This window comes from Colobus angolensis, unplaced genomic scaffold (genome assembly GCF_000951035.1).
Source record: "Colobus angolensis palliatus isolate OR3802 unplaced genomic scaffold, Cang.pa_1.0 Scaffold45, whole genome shotgun sequence".
Taxonomy (NCBI): Eukaryota; Metazoa; Chordata; class Mammalia; order Primates; family Cercopithecidae; genus Colobus; species Colobus angolensis.
In genome coordinates, this window is record NW_012117932.1 from 4,598,954 (window position 1) to 4,606,651 (window position 7,698).

At 43.8% G+C, this 7,698-nt stretch overlaps 1 protein-coding gene across 1 annotated transcript in view; it reads right to left on the reverse strand.

Annotated features, from left to right (window-relative positions):
* The window catches only part of LPIN2 (lipin 2), a 101,685-nt gene extending 94,559 nt beyond the window's left edge, over positions 1-7,126 (reverse strand). The window contains exon 1 of the mRNA XM_011957793.1: positions 6,898-7,126. The gene's annotated coding sequence lies outside the window, so the exon portion shown is untranslated. The remainder of the gene's footprint in view (positions 1-6,897) is intronic.
* Positions 7,127-7,698: the final 572 nt, after the last annotated feature.

Sequence of the window (7,698 nt, forward strand, 5' to 3'; positions counted from 1 at the left end):
TGCCTGGCTAATTTTCTGTATTTTTAATAGAGATGGGGTTTCACCATGTTAGCCAGGATGGTCTCGATCTCCCGACCTCGTGATCTGCCCGCCTCGGCCTCCCAAAGTGCTGGGATTACAGGCGTGAGCCACCACGCCCATCCAGATACCTATTATTAATTTTTTAAAAAACTGTTAAAAAGAGTTTAAAGAAATGTAATACGTGGACAGATGTCTCAGAGTGTTTACAAAGAAAAAAATAACACAGTCTCCTAAAACAAACAAAAGATATATTATATCCCTTATGATGCTAAGGGTAAGCACAAAAATTTCTTAACTTATGTTGGCTCATAAGAAAAGCACATTGTTTTATAAAGACCACAAGTTTATAGACTCAACTGTCAGGAAAAATATCCATAACTTAAGCAGCTCCAAATCAGAGCTTCTAATTCATATTAACAATCTGATGGTTTTGCTGGCACATACTGGACAGCAATTCAAAATCATATAATCAAATGAGCCAATGACTTTATATTGAAATTATTTCCAAATACTTTTCAAGAGCTGTTTGCATTCTGGACACCTCCCTTTCAGAATAAGTTTAAAGCCATGTCTCCAGTACAGCTGGACATATCTATCTTGCCAGAGTCATAAATGTCATATCATAATGCACTGAATAGACAAGGATGATCTTGGTCAGCATACATTCTACTGGTTAGTCAGGGGTACATAGAACGTCTTCTAGGCAAAGTGCAATCCCACACTAATCAATGAACTTTTTGTTTATAATTATGATTCCTTTTATAAAAAGAGACGATCTTATTTTAAATTTAAAAACAGATGCTTAGGCTGGGCACATGGCTCATACCTGTAATCCCAGCACTTTCGGAGGCCAAGGTGGATCACTTGAGTTCAGGAGTTCGAGACCAGCCTGGGCAACATGGTGATACCCTGTCCTACAGAAAAGTACAAAAATTAGCTGGGCACGGTGGCGCTTGCCTGCGGTCCCAGCTACTCGGGAGCCTGAGGTGGGAGGATCACTTGAGCCCTAGAAGCGGAGGTTGCAGTGAGCCGAGACTGCACCACTGCACTCCAGCCTGGGTGACCAAGTGAGACTTTGTCTCAAATAAAATAGAAGTTTAAATCAATATTCTAAGGTTATTTATCCCTTTCATTTTATTTCAGAAACAGGTAAATGCAGAAATTCAATCTGTCACTAACAAAGTTACTTTGTACCATATATCTATTTTTTGGGCAGTAAAAGTTTCTGAAGGATGCTTTCCCCATCTTTAGCTCCTCCCTTCATCTAATACAGCTTAGTCATAACCACCAAGGCCAAGTAATTTTTAAACCTAGATCCTTCCTTCCTTCCCTCCTTCCCACTTACTCATGTATTTATTTATTTAGACTCAGGGTTCCACTGTGTCATCCAGCAGTGGCGTGAACATGGCTCACTGCAGCCTCAACTCCTCGGCTGAAGCCATCCTCTGACCTCAGCCTCCTGAGCAGCTGGGATCACATAGGTGCCCACACTACCACAGCTGGCTATTTTTTTTTTTTTTTTTTTTAAGAGACAGCTTCTTGTTATGCTGTCCAGGCTGTGTCTCGAACTCCAGGGCTCAGGGCTCAGGCCTCAGGCCTCATACCCACTTTAAAATCAACAGATCTGTCTGGATGCGGTGGCTCACGCCTGCAATCCCAGTACTTTAGGAGGCCAAAGCAGGAGGATCACTTCAGCCCAGGAGTCTGAGACCAGCCTGGGCAACATCGGGAGACTTCTCTCTTTCAAAAGAACTGTTTCTTTTTTTTTTTTCCCCCTCAGATGGAGTCTTGCGCGATCTTGGCTCACTGCAACCTCCGCCTCTCAGGTTCAAGCAATTCTCATGCCTCAGCCTCCCGAGCAGCTGGGATTACAGGTGCCTGCCATCACGCCCGGCTAATTTTTGTATTTTTAGTGAGACGGGGTTTCACCATATTGGCCAGGCTGGTTTTGAACTCCTGACCTCAGGTGATCCGCCTGCCTCGGCCTCCCAAAGTGCTGGGATTACAGGCGTGAGCCACCATACTAAGCCCAAAAAAAAATGTTTTAAAAATAAAAAAAATGAAATAAAATCAATAGATCCTCTCTCCCCATGACCATATTTCAAAGATGTCCGTGTTTAAATGTTCTTTCCTCCTCTCCTCAAATCCTACTTTCTCTTGTAGAATTTGCAAACCTTAAAGGCTATATTCTTTTATTTTTTTTTTCTTCAGTCTTGCTCTGTTGCCCAGGCTGGAGTGCAGTGGCGCGATCTCGGCTCACTGCAATCTCCGCCTCCTGAGTTCAAGCAATTCTCCTGTCTCAGCCTCCCGAACAGCTGGGATTACAGGCACCCACCGGCTAACTTTTGTATTTTTAGTAGAGATGGGGTTTCGACATGTTGACCAGGGTGCTCTTAAACTCCTGCACTCAGGTGATCCACCTGCCTCCCAAATTTCTGGGATTACAGGTGTGAGCCATCGAGCCTGGCCCAATGCTAGATTCTTATTACCTCCATTCAACACTCTTCATCTCCCCCTCTACTCCTCCTTAGTTTAACATTTACAGACAGCAAAGAAGGCAGACTGGCATTATCCACAGGGAGTGTCAGAAAACTAAGGAAATATTATATTACTTACCCTACTACTGATTAAAGCCTAGAGAAAAGCCACAGATAAACCTTGAGAGCAAATGCAAGACAATACAGAGAGCACAAAACACCAGTATCAACACAAGAAAACTGAAATAACAAATTCAGATTTGCTAAAGGATTAGAATGGATCACTGCAGCAGATTCTTCAACAGGAAAGATTTTTTTAAATGCTAAAAGCTAAAAACAACTTATAAATCACTAATTAATTTATATCGTTCCTGGTTAGAAAAAATAAGGCAGTTCAGACAAATATACATATTACTAAACAAGAAAATTAAGGGAATTGGTAGCAAAGATATGAAGGCAATGGAGTCAAATTTAATATAAGTTACTGTTTAGAAAAGTACCAAAATACAGATTTTCTAAACTGTTTATATATGCCAAGAAATCAGAAAAAGGCAAAGTTGGGAAGGCAAATCCACAGCTATCCAAGCATCACAAGGTGTGCTTTCCTGTGAGCCAACGCTTCTCCTCCAAGGAAGTTAGAAAAAGCCTACTGTGGATAGCTCATGTTGAAAATAAATGACACGACAGGTAACTACAAACACTAAGTAGTGACCGAGCACAGTGACTCACCTGTAATCCCAGGACTTTGGGAGGCCAAGGCAGGCGGATCACCAGGTCAGGAGATCAACACTATCCTGGCTAACACAGTGAAACCCTGTCTCTACTAAAAATACAAAAAATTAGCCAGGTGTGATGGCACACTCCTATAGTCCCAGCTACTCAGGAGGCTGAGGCAGGAAAATCGCTTGAACCTGGGAGGCAGAGGTTGCAGTGAGCCAAGATCACACCACTGCACTCCAGCCTGGGTGACAGAGCGAGACTCCGTCTCAAAAAAAAAAAAAAAAGAAAAGAAAAAAGCATTATTATCTGTACGCTGTACAGCTGTCGTCACTCTTAAAAGATACTTTAAGTAAAAAACTTAACAGCGCCTAAAGAAGTTGTTCAATAAAGTAACTGTAATAATGATAATCTTTTGCACATATTAAACACCTCCTCGAAATACCTAGTGTTCCTAAGTAGAAGGCATCAGCACCACTTTACAACAGACTGTCAGTGGACAGACGAGATATTAAAGACCCAAAAATGCCAAATTTCTATATTTCAAATAATGTTACCTAGGTAAGTTATTTTTAATGGCTGAGCCAGCTAGAAAATCCTGCAACAGAAGATCAGTCCTTTCTCATAAAGCATTTGTTAACCGGGCACAGTGGCTCACACCTGTAATCTCAGCACAGCTGGCAGATCACTTGAACCCAGGAGTTAGAGACCAGCCTGGGCAACATGGCAAAGCCTCGTCTCTACAAAAAAAAAATAGAAAAATTAGCCAAGCATGGGCCGGGTGCGGTGGCTCACACCTGTAATTCCAGCACTTTGGGAGGCCAAGGTGGACGGATCACAAGATCAGGAGATCAAGACCATCCTGGCTAACATGGTGAAACCTCATCTCTACTAAAAATACAAAAAATTAGCTGGGCGTGGTGGTGGGCGCCCGTAGTCCCAGTTACTTGGGAGGCTGAGGCAGGAGAATGGCGTGAACCCGGGAAGTGGAGCTTGCAGTGAGCCGACATCGTGCCACCACACTCCAGCCTGGGTGACAGAGCGAGACTTCATCTCAAAAAACAAAAAAAACTAGTAAAATTCTAAATTCAAAGATTATAAAAATAGGACCATTTTTTGTTTGTTTTTTGAGACACAGTCTCGCTCTGTCACCCGGGCTGGAGTGCAGTGACACGATCTCGGCTCACTGCAACTTCTGCCTCCTGGGTTCAAATGATTCTCATGCCTCAGCCTCTCGAGTAGCTGGGTCTACAGGCACGCATAACCACACCTGGCTAATTTTTTTGTATTTTTAGTAGAGACGGGGTTTCACCACATTGGCCACGCTGGTCTTGAATTCCTGACCTCAAGTGATCCGCCCGCCTCGGCCTCCCAAAGTGCTGGGATTACAGGTGTGAGCCACCACGCCCGGCAGGCAATCTTCCTCATTTCTTGTTAACAATTTTAACAACATAAACTGACAAACCTGATCACCGAAATACAGCATTCAAAGGCTTTAGCAGAAAAAGACTGAATTGCAGTCAGTGAATCAAATTAGTAAAAATGTTTACTTTATCATCATTTTAATCCTGAAAGTGACATTAAGAGTTTTATCTTGTATTAAAACACAGTTTACCTCCTAATAGATTTTTTTTCTTCTTCTTCCTTTCTGACTGAGAAGTTGAGCAGTGCCAGGTGCCCAACCCAGCTTCCACCAGCTTCCTGCTGAAAATCAAGAGCAAGGCAGCCCACGGAGTGGCCCCAGCGGGATTCTGGCCATCTCCCCACTACACATGGGTTGCCACTGACTCTGCTTCATTTGGACCCCAGAGTGAGCAACTCACTCCCGCTTGTCTTGAAACACACGTGTAATAAATGTTTGGTGTTAGTCACAGTGTGTTACTAAAATGAAGACTCAAGCCGGCAGCAGGGAGGTGGATTCCAAAAATCAGTTAATGACCAAAGCCACTAAAGCCAAGTTAGTCAAATGTCTTATTACCAAGATATAGCCATAAAACTGACTTCTCCAGGCTATAATAAATACCTTCAAACTCTTCAAGTTTTAAAGACACATTCTATATAGGATTCTGCCAACTGGAGGCTCTGTCTACCAACTTGTGAGTTGTTTCATCATGAAGGAGGCAAATGGTAGGTCACAAGAGCCTGGGTCTCATTCAGAAGTATAAAAACTTACCAAGCAGTGAAGGGTATGAGAGAGAGAGAAACAGGATTTCAAAATGAAGATTCCAAACCACTGCCTACCAATTTGGCATGGCAAGTCAGGCAAATACTCAATGACAGTCACTGGGGTCAGAGTAAAAAGAAATGGATTTAAATTAAAGATGGAAAGACTTAAAATCAGGCTTAAAGAAAAACCTCCGGCCGGGCGCGGTGGCTCAAGTCTGTAATCCCAGCACTTTGGGAGGCCAAGACGGGCGGATCACGAGGTCAGGAGATCGAGACCATCCTGGCTAACACTGTGAAACCCCGTCTCTACTAAAAAATACAAAAAAAAACTAGCTGGGCAGGTGGCGGGCGCCTGTAGTCCCAGCTACTCGGGAGGCTGAGGCAGGAGAATGGTGTAAACCCGGGAGGCGGAGCTTGCAGTGAGCTGAGATCTGGCCACTGCACTCCAGCCCGGGCGACAGACCAAGACTCCGTCTCAAAAAAAAAAAAAAAAAGAAAAACCTCCTAATTTAAATTGCTAAGCATCTACAGGAGATAACCAAATAACCAAATCTACCTCTTACCACTAATCTATCAACTAACAGGACAAAGTCTCCAGCTAAGCGTTACTGTGCTGATACATATTAGGAAATACGTACCCAAAGCATAGAAAAATAGCTGTTGACACAGAGAACCAAGCCATAATGTAATATTAATAAAGTAAACATTCGACCTTTCACCACCTCTAACACGTGGCACCACCAGGAATATTCATCCATGCCTCACCATTCAGGGAAGGTAAGTGAGCTCACTCAGGAAGTGCCACCGGCTTCCAGGTCACTGGTAAGGACAAACTGCCTGCTGCCTCTACCTTCATTCAACAGACCTCGACCGAATCGCATCCCAAAGCCGGCTATGTGCTTGGAACTTACTGAGCAACTATAGAGTCTGGCTTTCAGGAACTCTGGGTCCAGTCCTTAAAACCAAACATACTAAATACAGGGCGATGAGAACCTCTATTGCTACATTCTCCCAGCAATAAAGGAGACAAAGCCCCAGCTGACTCCATTATTTGCTGCTTAACAGTGCTTCACTGTAGTGTGCAAGGGTTTTCAAACACTTCATTTCCAGCTTCTCTTAAGCATAATGCGTCCCTATTGACTCTCAACTGTGCCATCAAACGTGAAAACAGAACCTGTCGTTTCATTTCTAACATTCTATGGCTACCTCTATCAAAAGCTGTGCATGGAGATACTTCAGTTTGGCCGGGGCGGTTGCTCACGCCTACAATCCCAGCGCTTTGGGAGGCTGACAGGGGTGGATCACCGAGGTCGGCAGTTCGAGACCAGCATACAAAAATTTGCTGGGTGTGGTGGCTCATGCCTGTAACCCCAGCTACTCGGGAGGCTGAGGCACAAGAATCGCTTGAACAGAGGAGGCAGAGATTGCAGTGATAGGAGATCGCGTAACTACTCTTCAGCCTGGGCGACAGAGCGAGACTGTCTCGAAATAAAAGAGATGCTTCAGTCTGACATACCACAATCAACTACAATTTAATTGGACGGAAGAGCCGACGTTGGACGGCTTTCACGTGTGGCTTCACACTGTTGTTTTTCTCCTCTGGCTGGGTATGGCCTGAGGATGACTGCCCTCCAACAACTGAGAATGCCGCAGGAGGACCAGCCCAGCACCTGTCTCCATCCCCTGCACTGTGTGGCCGGCTCTGCCGCTTCTCCCCCGCTTCAGCATCACCTGCCACACTTCTCAATCTTAAGCCACTGAGAACAATCAATACCAGACCGTTAAAACATAAACCAGTATGGGCCACTAAATAATTAGTAAATATTTCAAAATGTATTTCAAAACCGACTTTGTATGGTCAAAACATTATAATCTAGCCAGTCCAAGTTTTAATAAACAGTAACACCCAGCATCACTACTGGGCAAAGAACTTCAACAGGGCCTACCTTGACACCAAGTCTAGAGCCTCGTTTTCAATTAAAAAAAAAAGTGGATAAGCCCCAAATGTGCATTAAAAATTAGTTTGGCCATTTGCTAGGCAGTCCTTCAAAGTATTTCCAAGTATTCAGAGTTCCAGTACCTTTCTGAGAGGAAGGGTGATCTTTCTGGTACTGGTTTGCATAATTATGCCTAAAAAATGTCATCTTGAATTTTCAACGAAAAGTCTTAAAATACTCAGGCGAGTAGAGAAAATGGTGATCCGCTGGCGTTAGAAGTTGACAGGATCTCAGTACAAACTGTATCTGAACATGTTCCTTACAAATTAAGATCTGCACCGGGGGCTGGGGGCTTTGACAAAACCAACCACATTTGAACC